The sequence below is a fragment of the Coregonus clupeaformis genome, unplaced genomic scaffold (genome assembly GCF_020615455.1).
Source record: "Coregonus clupeaformis isolate EN_2021a unplaced genomic scaffold, ASM2061545v1 scaf0610, whole genome shotgun sequence".
NCBI lineage: Eukaryota > Metazoa > Chordata > Actinopteri > Salmoniformes > Salmonidae > Coregonus > Coregonus clupeaformis.
Window position 1 is genome coordinate 212510 of NW_025534065.1, and position 18479 is coordinate 230988.

Consider the following 18479-nt stretch of genomic DNA (forward strand, 5'->3'; position numbering starts at 1 on the left):
ATCTGGTCTGATGAAACCAAGATTGAACTCTTTAGCCTGAATGCCAAGCGTCACGTCTGGGGGAAACCTGGCACCATCCCTACGGTGAAGCATGGTGGTGGCAGCATCATGCTGTGGGGGATGTTTTTCAGCGGCAGGGACTGGGAGACTAGTCAGGATCGAGGGAAAGGTGAACGAAGCAAAGTACAGAGATCCTTGATGAAAACCTGCTCCAGAGTGCTCAGGACCTCAGACTGGGGCGAAGGTTCACCTTCCAACAGGAGAACGACCCTAAGCACATATCCAAGACAACTCAGGAGTGACTTCGGGACAAGTCTCTGAATGTCCTTGAGTGGCCCAGCCAGAGCCCGAACTTGAACCCGATCGAACATCTCTGGAGAGACCTGAAAATAGCTGTGCAGCGACGCTCCCCATCCAACCTGACAGAGCTTGAGAGGATCTGCAGAGAAGAATGGGAGAAACTACCCAAATACAGGTGTGCCAAGCTTGTAGCGTCATACCCAAGAAGACTCGAGGCTGTAATCGCTGCCAAAGGTGCTTCAACAAAGTACTGAGTAAAGGGTCTGAATACTTATGTAAATGTGATATTTCCGTTTTTTTTTAAATAAACTGCACAGATATTTATTTATTCAAAATAAAATAAATTTAAAATCTAAATAATACAATTAAAAGTAAAAGAGAAAAAGAAAAAGGTAAATTAAAAGTCAAATGTATTCTGTCCCACATTGGGTCCATACCAAGTAAGTGATAGGCCTATGCTGGGATCCCTAGATCTGAAAGTAGGGCAGCAACCTCCGTTCACCTGAGTCTAACAACTTATAAATATTTAGTTTTTATTGGCTTAGTTGCTTTAAAAAAAAAAGTACATTCAGGCCCTATTTCTGTCATGGCTTGTTGTGGGTGGTAGTGGTGGTGGTGGTTGAGATGGATTGATTCCTCAGATAGAGTAGTTCTGACTAAAACTGCACCATTCTACACAGCATACCAGAGTGGGAGTACAGAGATCACAAATACTGTATGTGAGAACCTCACTTTGCCTGCAGCCATTTTTAGGGGTCTTGTGAATAGGGTTGTACGATCAGTGTATCCAAACACACTACCCTGGACCTTTCCCCCTCACTCCCCCACAACTAAAATATAGAATTGAAGATTCTATAGAATTGAAGATTCAACTGGTTGAAATGTATAAAATGAAACCCATAGCTTAATTTGAATAAGACTTTCATCACCAAAGGGCAATATGTGACTAGAAACTAGCTATGGTACATCCAGTCTTTTATGATCAGAGCTAAGACAACAATCAGAAAACAAGACAAACCAGCATGGACTGAATCAGTAAAACATAATTAATGGTGGAGAGATAGTCGAAAACATCTCAGATAACTTAATTTGTACTGTGAAATTGTACCGACCGAGAGAGGAGACTATGGTTTATCAAGAAGATTGTCCCACTTAGCCGTGGGGTGTGCATGTCATGTGATTAAGAATTCAGGAGCTGGATGGAAAAAGAACAAGTCATTGAAACGAGCCACAGTACAGTAGCTAAGGGCCTGTGGAAGGGACTACTAGGTGGGGCCTACTACGTACCTTTAAGATACATGATATGGATAACATGGGTCTTAAAACATTCCTTGAGAACCCTTGATATTGACCAACTATTTTTGGACTTAGCATCATGTGCAGCTATTGATTATAATCACTTGGCATTATTTATTGTCCACCAGAGCCAAAAAATAATATTTACCATTCAAAAGTATTGATTATATTTGCAATTATTATACTTTTAAATCAATTTCAGTGGCCTAATGTGGACATATTACAAATCAGTGAAGGGTGCTTGCCATCTCAAAAGGCTGTTGTGTGTGTTTGAGCTCATAGAGGTCTACCAACCCTGTTCTAACACTGAACATGATGGTAAGACCTCCGCTTCAGCTGCACTAGCTGTGTCATGTTCCCAATGGCTCCCCACCTGGGCGTAGGTTTCCTGTGAAACTACTGGGCCTGAAAAAGAAAACATGACAGATCTCACTCGGCCTGTCTGAGGAACTAGATGAGAGACCAAGCCCAGAAGGGTTTAGAGTCCTCTCCTCAGTAGTGGCAAGCTACGCAAGCAGGAAGTATTAATTGCTTGAATAGCAACTTCTTTGTGCACTGTGTATTTTGTACTTTTAAATATGCAGTGCACTTCAACTTGAAGTTGAGCCTGTGAGAAGGGTCACATTTCAACATTCTCTTTGTCATGTTTCAACTGGACCATAGCATAGCTCTATCCTCTGTGTTTTTTTAAAGTAAAAGGGATACAAGTGTAAGTGATGATAAATGCAGTCAGTTTGACTGGCTTTTAAAGTACAGATGAGAGGAAAGTTCTAAATATCCCCGTTGGCCCTCCTTACTCTGCTCCATGCCATGCAGAAATGCCACAGTGTATTTTCAGTGTCTCTGCTCCATGCCATGCAGAAATGCCACAGTGTATTTTCAATGTCACCGCTGTGGCTTAAGTGCATGTTACTCAAGGAATGTATATTTTATTAATTGTTCATAAAGTGTTGGTCCCCTCCATTTTCTATATTTATTTTGTTGTGTAAGTGCTCAACAGTACTGTTCTGTGAAATACACACAGAGTCTAATTCAATGCAACATCCCCGTCCCAATGCTCCCCTGACAAGAATTCACACTGAGGGGTCAGATGTGGTTTTGGGCAAGCTGTGGCACACAGAATCCTGCAGCACGGTGAGCTAGGGATAACCGTCTGAGTGCGCCTGTAATTACTCTGCGAAATGTTACATAACACGAATAGTTTTCTGTTGAAAAGAGCTTCAGCTTCCTTTCAGCTTCTGCAGCATGCTGCCCTAGGCCTTCAGGCCTGCTATGGTGTTACAGGACAGCTTTTCATCTCATCCTGTTTATTCATTCCCATGATCCTTTTTCACAGAAAGATGACGTAACATTGTTGACCTCTCAACCCCTGGCTATTTCAGGCACATCATATACGTACAGTGGGTGATGTTTATCCGTCGGATTTTGTTATATTGCCAAGGGTGGTCCTCTGTAGCTCAGCTGGTAGAGCACGGCACTTGTAACGCCAGGGTAGTGGGTTTGATCCCCGGGACCACCTATAAAAATAAAATAAAAAGTGTATGCACGCATGGCTGTAAGTAGCTTTGGATAAAAGCGTCTGCTAAATGGCATATTATAAGGTGAATCCAAATGGCCAGGGCCAATGCTAAAATAAACCTTATTTAGGTTTGGTTATTTTTAGAGAAGTGTAGTTGTCAAGGTGTTCTGTGCTTGAATATAGTTTTGAGTCAATTTCAGTGAGGAGTCCTCAAAGATAATCTCAGATTATGGAGACATCTGACCTTCCTGGAACCCTACTCCTCCTTCTCCAAATGGAAGCAATTCAGGGAGCTCATTTTTTACCACGGCATTGCAACTCAAATATCCCCAAAACTGAGAGATTGCCAAGGGTTACACCAAAACCTAATCAGAAATGGAATGGGCATGAATGTACAGTATACTATCTAACAATTCCCTGAGAAGTCCATGTACCCAGGAGAGCATAAGGCAGGTTAACACACTTCAGTTTCTGATTCAGTTTGCTTCAATTTTTCCTGTGACAAGAAAACATTTATTGGAATCAGAGGAGCTCAAACTAGGGCTTTGTGAGGTAGAGTAGAAAAACAATAAGGGATACTCTAACCAGATCTAATTTCATTGACAAGGTGTTCAGAGCACACTCAACAAGACGGGTGGGCGGCATGAGACAAAGGCTACGTGTCAAGTTTATGTCTCCGTGGTAACACCTTGCTCTTTGCAGCCCGAGGAGAAAGCCAGTCGTTCCAAAAAAGGTTCTAATGCATCTCTATTGACATTGATGCTACTTGACATGGATCTACTGTACGCCACACCCTACTTCACTGTTCGCCTTACAGTACTTCCTTTGTCACCTCTTCCGGGTGCCTCAGAGACAGTCGGAGACAAGGACATGATCTGTATGTTTTTCCATTTTAATGTTATCACTACAACGGGAAATAACTCTAATATGTTTTGTTCATTTACATTAGGAACAGGAAACATGGTTTTAGGGATGTACAGTATTTGCTCTATGCAACTGCATGCAGTCTTCTTAGCTTCTACTTCGCACACTGATTTTCCATCCTCAGCATGATGCTGCCTGTCCATCACCTCCTCTCCTTGCCTGATATGTGAGTTATTGAGGGTCATCTCCAGCTCCCACACACTGCATTAAGCTCTCACAGCCCCAAAATACTGAGCTGCTGCTGCCCACACACACATCAAGAGCAGTGCAGATGAAGAAATCTCTCTGCAGGGTTGCCAGATATGCTTGAATCATTGAGCACACTTATTGGTAGAAGTAGGAGTAAAAAAATAGTCAATTTACTTATGCTATTCAGGTCATCAGAGTTTATTTAGCTGGAGATGTAGCCTATAGATACAAAACAAAAAATGAGTGGTGCTTTGGAGACATTTAATCACAATAACCCACATATTGGTGACCTTGAGTCCAAGCAGATTTCTTGAGATTTGAAGCAAAGCACAAAGCATGTGTTGACATACGACCATTACATGTCGCCATTAATAAAATATAAAAATCAACTTCTATCAAGCTTTTCTACAAATTACCTGCTTGAATCCATTGATTGTATTGACTTGGCCTTTGAACAAAAAGTCAATAGGGAAAGATGCTTAGTGGTTTACACTTAAAGAGGTTACTGAGGCTGAAGAACATCACAAGTCAATACTTTTCAACCTACTGGTAGTGCATTTTACACATCTCTACACAGAGTAATAATCATAACAAGGTGTTCAAGATGTGGTGTCACTTATCCATGTCATTCCGTTTCTATGCCCTGGGGAAATGACTGTACATTTCAGAATATGGAGTTGTGTATTTTCAGAGAAATTGATTTGAGTACATTGTGTCTTCAGCAAAGTGCAAAGTGCTTTGCCTCATAGCTTACCTTACCTTGGCCTAGATTCAATCAGATCAAGTGTTAACTGACGATAGCTGACACCCGCATAGCTGATGTTTTGGCAGTCGGGCGTGTAAAGGCGGCCACAGATTAGGTTCGGTTTGCTCCTAGCAGAACTTGGATAGGCGAAGCAAATGTCTGAACCTCGCATACTCCCATAAAATACCTTTGCTTGAAAAACTGCAATATTACTGTGTGTCCCTCTTGGTGAGACGCCATAGCAATAACATAGCCAGTTTAAGTTTTTGCCGAGATCTTAGTCGCACAATTTTACATCTAACTAAGATGTTTGCTGCAGTATTTCTCAAGTAAAAAAATACACATGAAAACTAGCCATCTCTCATTGAATGACAACAAACACTTAATTGAAGAATCACTTCCATAGCTCCCACTCCTACTAGGAGTAGTACTGTTGACCAATCACAGACAAAGGGGCATAGACTTGGGTTACCGAACTTCGACTTGTGTGCACGAACAGCTGAAAAAAAGCCCTGCCGAACACCAAAACCAACAAAAACCTCACAAAATGTTGTCATAATATATGCACAAACTGCTTTGACTGTGAAGCATGCGACAGGCTTAACTGCATTGGAGCTGTCAAAATCGGTGAGCCGCTAATCTTGATCATTAACATGAAGCACGTCCCACTCCCGTTAGATGTTCAGAATGAGAAAGTGTAGGCTATATAGAAATAATGACGCTCAAATTGAAAATCATCAAATTAAATAATGAGGATTTCTATCAGCCTAATCGAGGTGTGGATTACATCTCACATTCCAGTTTTCAAATTTGTAAACAAGGCTGCATAGGATTTCTCTTAATGTGACTTCGTGCAGCCAATGGCAATGTCAGTTTTAGGTATAATGCCAGGAAACACTGTTCCACCTCCAACACTGCCAAAACAACTGCTATGCGGATGTCGGCTAAAGTGGATCTGATTGAATCGATCATTCACGTTACCTTTATTTTTTAAATTCATTTTACATAACAGCAATTCTACACATGATTGAGCATCATAACATTCTTAATTAAAAAAAACATTACGCTGCAGGACAGGATGGTTAAGTAAAATACACATTTGATAGGACTGGCTGCTCTTAATTTACCATTTATTGATTACTTATAATTACTTAATATGATTTGAACTTTAAAACAGCATTACAATGTAAATGGGGTTGTGCATTAGAGAAAATAAAATGTTATTTTGTGTTTATGACCCCGCTCTGGCTTTAGTGTGATCTGGCAGGAAGAAAAAAATTAAAATATAATATGAACGCTTATAATGAATCAGTCTAATCTCTGAAGTACAGACTGGTGGTGATTGCTCAGAGTTAAAGTAATCTCCTTTTTACATTGGATGAGGGACTTTCTTGTATCATCTTTGCATGGCACAGTAGCACTTCTTTCTTTGCCACCCATCCCTTGCTCCTCTCCTCCTCTCCTCCTCTCTTCCTCTCCTCTCCTCCTCTGCAGGGTGTTTTTTGGCGCTAAGTTATCGTCATCCACATCCACGTCTGCTCTTTGATGGTTTACTGTGTCACATTGCTGCCCAGTTGGCCTTCACATGGCACAGAGCAGAACCCAGCAGGCCAGCTGCATTGCTGCCCCAGGGGATGTGTGTACCTCAGGGAGCTGCTGGGGAGAGACCGCCCTCAGCCTACACACAACATTCATCATCCCTGCAGAAAATACCCTGCTAAAACAACAGTATCCCCACGAACACGCACACACACACACACACACACAGTAAGAAGTCACATGCTGCCCGTGTACACAAACAAGTTTTCTCAAACACACATAAACATTCAGGGGACAACGGATGCATCTGCTCTCTCATCAGTGGATACACACAGCCACGCACGCAGGCACGTTCACGCACACACACTGAAATAAAGCTGTGTCCATCTGTTGTGGCTGGTTGTTTTTGCAGTCAACAACAGATAGAGACAGCATGTTGGCTAGGGCTAGGGACCAGCGGAGATGGAGTGTTCAAGGGGAGTGAGTCAGAGAGAGAAGTTGGAGACAGGGGATGTCCACAGCATAGCAGACCATTCACTGTGCCTTGCCTGTCACTTCTCCATGACACAGAGCCTAAACAATCTGGACCCAGCAGAGCGCCTCATTAAATGGCTTCTCTCTCTCTCTCTCTCTCTCTCTCTATGGTCATCAATGGAGAAATGTGGTTGACCCTCCTCACACACTAATCTGCTTAGAGTCTACCAGTGTGTCCTTGGCACTGTTTGCAGCTGCATCAAGATATGGTATGATAGTTGACAGGTTGAGATGGAGAGGAGGGAGAGTAGTTGAAGGTTAACGTTAGATTGTAGACTGAGGGTAGAGACTGTAGTGCTATTTTGAGATATATATGTATAAACACACTGTGAAAAAGTGCTAAGTGAGCATATCCATGCACTGTTTGGATGTGATAGAATCATGCACTGACTGCACTGTAGTCCTTTTAGCATCAGCTAAACACAACACCCTATCTGACAGAAAAAAAAGACCTGCAGCTCAAGCTGAACATGAGTATAGAGGATGGAGGGGGTAGGGGGTAGGGGGGAGAGAGTAGGGGCGAAGGAGAGAGAGAGAGGAAGGGATCATGACCATCTGCAGTGACTCTGCAAGCCTGAGAGGAGATAAGCCCAATGTCTGCAGCCTCCACTGTGAAATCAATTCAGGCCTACAGAGATGTGTACATTCAGCCATGTCGTAATACAGGGAAGGTTTCAATTATACAACCCTCTGAAATGCATTATGACTGTCAAAGTTATTGTACACACAAGTCATCCAACGTACCAAAGGAATCCACAAAGGGCATCTTGATATGCATTTTAGTGTATGAAGTGAAAGGCATTCCATAGATGTCGGTTATTTCCTGTGTAATAGGATAGGACAACAACAACACATGTTGTCCCAGTGGCAGTGGTGGCACCCCTGCAGGCCAGGGCCTGTGTGCTCGCTGGTCCACGCCCCCTACTCTGGCCCCGGGCGGGCGGCCCGGCCAGTGGCTGAGAGAACAGCCTGTGCCGGAGGAAGTGGCCCCCAGCCACCTGCGTTTGTCACGGAAGCCCCTTGAATGGATGCCAGACACCCTTCAGACCCAGTTACAGTACAGAGTGTGCAGTGCTCTCACAGACACTCGTGTCAGAAGGAGAACAAGCAACAGGATAACCAGTAATGACCAGGCAGACACCAATCAGACCATCAGTATGGAAATTATTACATTTTTCATGAATAATGTTTAGAAATATTAGCAAACTTCATAGATATTCTAAATTATGGTGAATACACTGTGTCCACTCTTATGCAGATACCATATATTAATTTGACCCAGTTTCTCACAGCAGGAAAATAATCCTGCAGCAACAGGAAATGTGAATTATATAATCAGTGGCGATTTTAGCATGTAAATCTTGGTGGGGCAAATTCAACAAAAAAATGTTGATGCATGCCAGCAAAGCCACTACACAACACTAAACAATACATTAATTGCACTATAACGGTGACAAAAGGTTCCCGCAAACTGTTAGGACCTACATAAAGCTGCCCCAACAGCAGAGCTTTCTTTTCAGCACCATGGAGTGAATCCTTACCACCGCTACACCTGGCTATCAGTGGAGCCTTGTCTGGCAGCGAAACAGTTAATTCAGCCTCATTTACTGCCTTTTTAAAAAACAGCTGATATGGCTGACTTGCTTAAACAAATGTGGTTTCTACTGACTATTGAGATGTATAAACTATGACATAAGGGAATGATGAGCGGATAAGAGGCAATCTGTAATTTCGATTAAGACATTAAAGAGCGAGCTAAGACAGATGTAGTCAATATAATAATTAGTTCAGCACTTTTGAAATGTACAGTGACAGAACTCAGAACATGGGCCATTCTTACAGTATTCTCCCTGTACACCAAGTCAGAACCATAGGATAAATAAAGGGGGCATATAAGCAGACAATGAAAGCTCTTACAATATTCGAAGATGACATTTCTCTAAAACAGGCTACAGGCTACATGTGCACCACCAAGTCAGAACAGTAGGCTAAGTTAGGAAAGGGACCAAATTATTAGGTTGAGGCACATGGTCTACTAACTGCTTACTACTCAACATACACTTAGTATTACTTTCTTAGGTACAGTATACATATCTCCCTGGAATATTACATCATTTATGCAGCAGCATACAAAACATTTTTGGACCTACCTTGTTGTGCTGTGCTCACTTGAACAGGAAGGTGGCGCGGCGATTCTTCTTGTGGGCAAATTTTGTCATCAAAGTCTGGCATTCTCTGGATTTATAGTGCTTTCAAGACAACTGGGAACGCTGAAAAAAACAAGGTTGAATCATGACATCAGTGATCTTCGGGTCGGAGCTCTAGAAAGAGGCCAGAGTTCCCGACTTGGACCATTCAAAACTTATTTTCCCAGTTGTTCGTTTTTTTCAGAGTTCCCAGTTATCTTGAACTCACTGAAGTCTGATATTTCCCAGTTCCGAGTTTCCAGTTGTTTTGAATGCGGCAGAAGTCATGCTGGATTGACAGCATGGCCAATGTATTCAACCTTTTCTGGCCAATAGTGTTGCATGTGAATGTTTATCCTTTTAAACTTGGAAAAGAGACCCTTAAACCCAGACTTGGACCACACACCCTCTCTACTGAATAGCAGGTTAGTGATTGCTTTGCAACGCTTGCAGTTAGCCACTGATTCCTTCCAAACCACTCATTGTTGAATTTGTGATATCCAACTTGTTGTGTAATGTTTATGTCCAATGGCTGATGAGCACCGATATGTTTCATCTACAATTTCTCTTCATATGACAAGGATTGAAAAGGATTTGCCTGTAGATTGTCGACTGGATTCATGATGATGACTGCTTGTCTAGCTAGCTAGCTAAGATTTTGAAAGTATGATGTTGACATGATCAGTCCAATCAAAGCTACGGTAGATATAACGTGATTTGATGTCATTTTATCTGTGGCCAATGACCTTGAGCCTTCTTGGTTGGGCACCTCTAAAGTAAATCTATGGCAGCACCCAAGGGGCTTGAATTTTCGCGCTCTCCCCGTAGAATTTGCGGTGACGTAGTGTCCCCATGAGTGACAAAACACTGAACCAACCACGGCGCAACTAGAGAACATTACCAGCCCCTACGCTCTGTATTTTCCGCTGGCTGCCCCACCACCACAGAAATCACTGAGCTAGGCTGAAACACCTGCATTTTGGAGCTGCCTTACTCAAGAAAGAGACTATGTTTGTATGCAGCTTTATTAACTCAATGATTTTTTGTTTTTACATTGTTTGCAAACTGATATGTGACACGTATTAATGCCAAAATTTAGAAGCCTTTTGAAACCTCGAATACACTACAAGCTTGCATTTCCTGCTGTGCAGGAAAACATCTGCAACAACAGGATAATAAAATTAAGATACGGCATCTGTAGGTACAGTTGGATCAGTAATCCATAATATATCCTGTATACAGTGGGTGAAAAAGTATTTAGTCAGCCACCAATTGTGCAAGTTCTCCCACTTAAAAAGATGATAGAGGCCTGTAATTTTCATCATAGGTACACGTCAACTATGACAGACAAATTGAGAAGAAAAAAATCCAGAAAATCGCATTGTAGGATTTTTAATGAATTTATTTGCAAATTATGGTGGAAAATAAGTATTTGGTCACCTACAAACAAGCAAGATATCTGGCTCTCACAGACCTGTAACTTCTTCTTTAAGAGGCTCCTCTGTCCTCCACTCGTTACCTGTATTAATGGCACCTGTTTGAACTTGTTATCAGTATAAAAGACACCTGTCCACAACCTCAAACAGTCACACTCCAAACTCCACTATGGCCAAGACCAAAGAGCTGTCAAAGGACACCAGAAACAAAAGTGTAGACCTGCACCAGGCTGGGAAGACTGAATCTGCAATAGGTAAGCAGCTTGGTTTGAAGAAATCAACTGTATGAGCAATTATTAGGAAATGGAAGACATACAAGACCACTGATAATCTCCCTCGATCTGGGGCTCCACGCAAGATCTCACCCCGTGGGGTCAAAATGATCACAAGAACGGTGAGCAAAAATCCCAGAACCACACGGGGGGACCTAGTGAATGACCTGCAGAGAGCTGGGACCAAAGTAACAAAGCCTACCATCAGTAACACACTACGCCGCAAGGGACACAAATCCTGCAGTGCCAGACGTGTCCCCCTGCTTAAGCCAGCATGTCCAGGCCCGTCTGAAGTTTGCTAGAGTGCATTTGGATGATCCAGAAGAGGATTGGGAGAATGTCATATGGTCAGATAAAACCAAAATATAACTTTTTGGTAAAAACTCAACTCGTCGTGTTTGGAGGACAAAGAATGCTGAGTTGCATCCAAAGAACACCATACCTACTGTGAAGCATGGGGGTGGAAACATCATGCTTTGGGGCTGTTTTTCTGCAAAGGGACCAGGACGACTGATCCGTGTAAAGGAAAGAATGAATGGGGCCATGTATCATGAGATTTTGAGTGAAAACCTCCTTCCATCAGCAAGGGCATTGAACATGAAACGTGGCTTGGTCTTTCAGCATGACAATGATCCCAAACACACCGCCCGGGCAACGAAGGAGTGGCTTCGTAAGAAACATTTCAAGGTCCTGGAGTGGCCTAGCCAGTCTCCAGATCTCAACCCCATAGAAAATCTTTGGAGGGAGTTGAAAGTCCGTGTTGCCCAGCGACAGCCCCAAAACATCACTGCTCTAGAGGAGATCTGCATGGGGGAATGGGCCAAAATACCAGCAACAGTGTGTGAAAACCTTGTGAAGACTTACAGAAAACGTTTGACCTGTGTCATTTCCAACAAAGGGTATACAACAAAGTATTGAGAAACTTTTGTTATTGACCAAATACTTATTTTCCACCATAATTTGCTAATAAATTCATAAAAAATCCTACAATGTGATTTTCTGAATTTTTTTTCTCATTTTGTCTGTCATAGTTGACGTGTACCTATGATGAAAATTACAGGCCTCTCTCATCTTTTTAAGTGGGAGAACTTACACAATTGGTGGCTGACTAAATACTTTTTTCCCCACTGTATGTACAGTATCTGAATGGTGCCTGGAGGTCCCTTTAATAGTGCTAAAACATCAGGAGAGCAGCACAGGAATAGTAGTACAGTGCCCTTGACCGTATATTGTAAGCATTACTGTGCAAACCCTCTGGTGACCTGGAAACTTCCTACAGATCTTAATTTGACCTATATATTGTCACAGCTAAATAATCCTGCAGCAACAGGATTTGAAAGTTTAGTACATAATGTTGTTTGATCGGCAGATAGACTATTAGCTGGCCAAAAGTAGGCTACATGAAAAGTGCAATACTGTTAATATAAACCGTGTGTTAGTGTGGGTTTTCAGTGAATTTACTGTACGTAAATCACTAAATTAATCTGCATTTCCTGCGGTGCAGGAAAATTCTCAGCAACAAAAGAGTGATCAAATTAAGATCCTAAATCTGTAGTGAGAGTAAACTTTGGGTCTTTGTCTTAGGTCACTACTTAGGTCACTACTGTATTAATCAATCAAATGTATTTATAAAGCCCTTTTTACATCAGCAGTTGTCACTAAGTGCTTATACAGAAACCCAGCCTAAATCCCCAGAGAGCAAGCAATGCAGATGTAGAAGCACGGTGGCTAGAAACTCCCAGGAAAGGCTGGAACCTAGGAAGAAACCTAGATAAAATAGATGAGTCTATTTTTTATTTGTGTTGTTGTTGTGTGTAGTCCTTTAAGTTAAAGTCTGTATCAAGTGTATAAGCTTACCACATCCCCCCCTCTCTTAACCCACACGTGCGTCACCAAAGTGCCGGTCTCCATGAGATGAGAAGCATGACTGAGACGTGCTTTGTGTGACTCACCTCAAAAGAATAAATCAGGCTGTCTTCTTTTCAATGTCATTTCAACACCATAGAAAAAGAAGCCCTTAAGAGCGGAGATGCTCTCCCACACACAGCTAGTCTTGTGTGGTAACTGACAAAACACAGGGACCTGAGGAATAGGAGGTTTCTTCTCTGTCTCCCAGCAGTATCTAGGCAACCTCCTCACAAGCAATCAATTTGAGATCAAAGGACAGTTCAAGCTGTCACTCCACTGTGCATCGACATAGTTCCGTTATGTTGTCACATCACCCACTGCTTCCTTCACAGTGGATCACCTATTAATTAGTGTGCTTCTCCTCTGGCTTCCCTAGATGGAAGGCTGCTCTGACCCCGCATCTCCTTCTGAGGGATATTAGCCATGGCAACAGTCTGAGTCTACGCTCTACATCCAGCTGAACCTCCAGTTTAACCCAAAGTAGTCTTCTCACATTATTCATTAGGCTAGCAAAAAGGGAAAGATGAGTGTTGTGGAACTTATCATTGATTCGCCATTGTTTTGGGGGGGGGGGATTTCTGTTGTGGCACAAGGCTCAAAGGGGCATCGTTAGTACAGTAGCCTATAGTGCATCTCGTTATTGTCTCTTTAAGGGCTGAGTGGAGGACCCAGGGCACACAGAAGATGGCGGCTGGCTGCAGGTTCAGAGCTATGCCCCGGTTTAACCTAGTGACATGTCAGCACTGTATGCCTGCCTGCCTGCAGTACAGTATAACACACGCTGCAGTGAAGTGTTGGTGGTGGTGGTGGTAGTGGGCCCATCACATCCCTTTGTTATGTCTACAGTACAGAGACAGGGTGACAGTATGGGCCATGATGACCTCTGTGAATGATATGTGTGACAAAACAATGTTTGTATTCATGGATGATATGGTTTATGTATATATATTTAGCAAAGAATTACAGAAAATGAGTGACTGGCTCTGCAAAAAAAATTGTTACATGTATTGAAAATGGAAGCTGGTTAGGTCATTGTAAATTCCCAGGCCATTTGCTGTTAAACTTTTTATATGTCACCAATGCTAAAAAATATAAACAATAGATTGATTTCAGAGAGGTCTATATTGGAATGGAATGTAGGTAGCGAAACTTGGAATGTTGTGTTGCCAGGAGTGCCCTCACCCTCCCACACTGCAGGATGCTAGCCTGTTCCCTGTGGAGGCAGAGGCAGCAGTGTCTATAGATAAACCCACTCCAGGCAGCAGAGAGGATGAGCGAGTGGTAGAGCATAACAAAAGCTAGAGGGGGCTGTGTAGGCAGGTGCTCCTGAGAGGGTTGGAAAGGATCAACACCCTATTGGATCCCAAAATTTGAAAGTGGGTTTAATTTAAACTTTTGCTGTATGCTGAAAGCTATTTTTCTATAGAGAAGCTGAAGGGAGGTTGGTTGGTTGGTTGGGATATGCCATAGATGGATTTAGAGACATATAAGGTTTCCTCTTGCAAAGATAGGTTAAAAGGATGAATGATGAGTCAAAGCTGAACTAATTTCTCAAAAAACGTGGTAGGGTTTAATCAATTCTTCACTGAGAAAGGGGTTTCCAGACTTAGCCTAGGTTCTTGGGTGTGCTATAACATGTTTAGCCTATACAACTGAGTGTTCTAAATAAGTTCCTCTATCACATATTATGGCGAGACTTTGCCTTGTTATCACTTTATGAAAACACTACAAGCTGACCTAGGTATTATAGAAAAGGGAAGTGCATCTCAGTTGCTAACGGTGGTGAGAAAATAATCTGCCTTTACCCTATGGAAACTGGAAGTACTCAACATAACCACACTCTGCTGGAACCTAAATGTCATTCAAACATGTGTACTGTCCAGGAGAAGCTCCAAATAAGTCATCTCATTAAGATAAACCCAATCTCAGCTGCAGTAGTTTGAATGAGACATGACAGCCTGTTGATTGATGTTAATAAGGTGTTGACAGACAGGAACGTTGAATTGTTAATGAGGAAAGAAATAGGTTATCAGAAAGCTGGAATGAACAGGGAAATGATATCCTCATATGCAGACCTATTCTTGGCAGCACCTTCCATGTTAAACCTGGCAGTGTGGATGTGAATGTATCATCTCCAGAGTAGATGTACCATCTAATGGAGACAGTATCAGACCAATGGTATGTCCTGATCAGATGTAGTGGATTTCAATCATCTTTCATCTATTCAAACATCAAATGATTTTAGGATCTGGTTGATAGTGATCGTGTATATCAGAAAGAAAATAGTCTCTGCATTTGTCCACCCTGAGTTGAGATATAAAAAACCATTCTACAATAGCTATATGCATGCTGAACACTAGAGAGAGAGATTGCCATTGGTAACAAGTCTCTGGCCACATCTCCATATTTTCTGCATTGCATTCATGATATAACCTGCTCACATCAGAAGGTTATGCTACATGTGAACATGTGATGCCTGGAGGATCATTAGGATGCTTGGGTTAAAACATCTCCTGCCACTGTATTCTGCTAAAGAAGAAATAACATTGACATTTTAGTCATTTAGCGGACGCTCATATCCTGAGCGACCTACCGGAGCAATTAGGGTTAAGTGTCTTGCTCAAGGGCACAAATAAAGAAGATTATACATTTGCAGTGTCGTATCGGGTGAATGGTGGCAATTATTGCTGTCAACAAAGAGTCCGCTTAGGCTGCACCGTGTTTTAGAGGCTTTTATTAATATCACACGGTTACAGCATAAGTGACAGATGTCATGACATCCGGAGAGCGACGCCTCAGAATGGCCGCTCTGCCCTTTCATCGTTTAACCCCTACTTATAAACAATGCAAAAAGATGGGCTCCCTCTTCTGGCCAATCACCAGTCTCCCCTGTCCACAACACACTTCCTGTCTGTTGTATGTGGCGTTACACTAAAACATTCCCTCTTGATACTAAAATTAACGTCCTCTCTGGTTCCACTTAAAACATTAACAACGTCATAATCTCAATACACGACAGCAGTTTATTATTTTTTAAGGGAAAAATGTGACATACGGAGAGAAAAGAGAGAGAGAGAAAGAGAGAGAGGGGAGGAGAAAAGCTAGGGAAAGAGACGTTAAGTCAGAGATAACAGCAAAGCAGCTGTCATAACACAATGTTGAAGAGTATGTGAAAAATATGGCTAGGTTGTAGATTCGAAAGACCATTAAAATAGGGGAAAACTTAGGTGCTGGTATTAGGCCGGTAGTAACCACTACAGAATGTCTGTCCAGAACAATGAGGAGTCAGAATGTCCAGGTAAGTGGGTTTAATTGACAGAAAGGATCCACAAACACATGCACACACACACACACACACACACACACACACACACACACACACACACACACACACACACACACACACACACATACACACGGCTGACACCACTGACATCAATGAATAACTTTAGATAGTGGTTCTACAAGGGTAGAAGAGAAAGGACAAATTATAGTACACAATAACATGTAAAAGGGGTAAGGATATACACAGATAACTGAATGATAATGCAGCATATAAGAATATGAATGACAATAGCAGGATACATCATACAGATCCAATATGCTCACATAGACTGTAAAGTATAATGTGGCCCGAGAGTACACGTGACCACCGCATGGTGAGAAAACTGGGTCACTAAACCAAGTAATGGTGGACAGAGCGAGAGCGCTCACCAAACCCACTCAACATGCTACACATGGCTAATAAGCTACTGCAGACTGTACTGTACAACACAGACTCTGCACAGAATGTAACTACTATAACAAAGCTATGACTATTATACTTATAGGCATAACGTAGCTGAAATACATTGTGTGCATGACTCAGGGAAAGGTAGCTAGTGAGTCTGGCTAACTGGCTACTTAGCTAGCAATGACGATACACATATTTATCTTACAAAGTTCTATACAAACATCCACATAAACTTTATCCTCCCGACAGAGTATAATATACATAATGCATATACAGTTGAAGTCGGAAGTTTACATACACCTTAGCCAAATACATTTAAACTCAGTTTTTCACAATTCCTGACATTTAATCCTAGTAAAAATTCCCTGTCTTAGATCAGTTAGGATCACCACTTTATTTTGAGAATGTGAAATGTCAGAATTATAGTAGAGAGATTGATTTATTTTAGCTTTTATTTCTTTCATCACATTCCCAGTGGGTCAGAAGTTTACATACACTCAATTAGTATTTGGTAGCATTGCCTTTAAATTGTTTAACTTGGGTCAAACGTTTCGGGTAGCCTTCCACAAGCTTCCCACAATAAGTTGGGTGAATTTTGGCCCATTCTTCCTGACAGAGCTGGTGCATAGAGACATACCATAACTGACTGTGTGGACGTTTATTTTACAGTTTGAACGTTACAGAGAGGTGAAGACACTGGGTGTAAAGACATCCAGATGTGTGAAAGCTACCATAGGGAACCTGTAGCACGCTGTGGTCTCTCTCTGAATGGGTGGAAACAGGATTCTTACGGATGTCTCTGAATCAGTAACAGGTTATTGCATATCATCCTGTTTTATTACGCACAAAGCCTGGCCAACAAATCAATTGTATCACTTGCTGACCAACTACAAAGGGACATTGCTGTTTCGTTCTCCAATCAATAGTGAACAGTCAACATCAATAGTAGCTACCTACTGAGCTCTGTTTAGACCGGAGGGAGTCATGTTTAAAGGCGAAAAACACACTGGTCGTGACAAGTTTGTTCCATGGTAGTTGATCTGATCACAAGTGAAGGCCCACAATGACTCATGTTCAACCATAAACAGCCAGACCACAGACAGATGCTGATGGAGCAGCCAGTGCAGTAACAGTTTCTGGTGGAGCCATGCCAAAGGGCCTGTCACGATAAAGCCCTAAACCAGAGTTCATCTGGGGACCTTCAAGTTGTATAATACCTTTCCAATCGAGGATGATAGCAGGGCCAATTGCCACTGTTCACTGCAATGTAAATGCACGCACACACACACACATACACACACACACAAAGTACACACAAAGTACACACCCATTGTTTTATTGATGTTCAGCATCCAATGCAGAGATGAACTTGATGTGACACCTGACCTTTTCTTTGTACTACAACGTGTGTGGTTGACTCTGTGAAACTATTCCCTTTTCATATCCTCCTTTCCTGTGAACACACTGAGATGACATGACCCCTGCTTAGCCGCTGTGACCGTTCAGTTCCCCACCTCAGCAAAGAACAGAACATTGCTCCCAATGATCTATCATATCTTTATTTCTTCTCATTTAGGATGCATCTAATTTTGCTCTTCTGACACATTTTATTTTATTTTATCCAGTAGCCCAAAGTGAATGTTTGTTTGTTTCTGTTCTGTGTACATACCCCATTCCCACAATAATATTTCTGTTGAGCTTCCTCAGCCTCTTCCTGTTTCCCTCCCATCAACAGAGGCCTGTATTATACATCATGGGAGGAGAGGAACATGGGGCAATTACACATTAGAACATAGTGGGGAGGGCCTGGCAGGCTGAAGGGCAGGAGGTCACATCAGGGTACGGCCAAGTTGTTTATAGCAGGGAAACAGAGTGAGGCCGCTCTAACACCAAATGTC